Source organism: Octodon degus, unplaced genomic scaffold (assembly GCF_000260255.1).
Source record: "Octodon degus isolate 3935 unplaced genomic scaffold, OctDeg1.0 scaffold00315, whole genome shotgun sequence".
In the NCBI taxonomy this organism is placed as follows: domain Eukaryota; kingdom Metazoa; phylum Chordata; class Mammalia; order Rodentia; family Octodontidae; genus Octodon; species Octodon degus.
In genome coordinates, this window is record NW_004524891.1 from 562,744 (window position 1) to 563,264 (window position 521).

Here is a 521-nt window from a genome sequence, read left to right on the forward strand (position 1 = left end):
ATTTCTACCCTCTGCACTTTGGTTGGCCAACAAGGACTTGCAGATGTCGCCAGGCAAATACAAGCTCCAACTGAAATTTCCTGTAGTAGAGCTTTCTCCTTGTTTCTGATCATTTTCCTTTCTTTCCTGACAACATTGCCATGCCTTTAAAAAAAGAAAGATGTATTTTGTATTTCATCCAGCATTTTAAGTACTTTATACTGGGAGAGTTTCTCCAGACAGCTATTGCTGGAAATAGACTACAGTGATCCCTCAGTGTCTGTGTGGGATTGGCTCCAGCACAGCCTCAGGATGCCAAGATCCGTGGATGCTCAAGTCTCTTATATAAAATGATAGAGCATTTGCATATAACCTACACATACCCTCCTGCATACTTTAATTCATTTGTATATTCCTTATGATGGCTAATACAATGTACCATATAAATAGTTGTTACCCTATATTGTTTAGGACATCGTAACAAGGAAAAGTCTTTACATATTCAGTGCAGATGTATTTTCTCCAAATATTTTTTATTTATT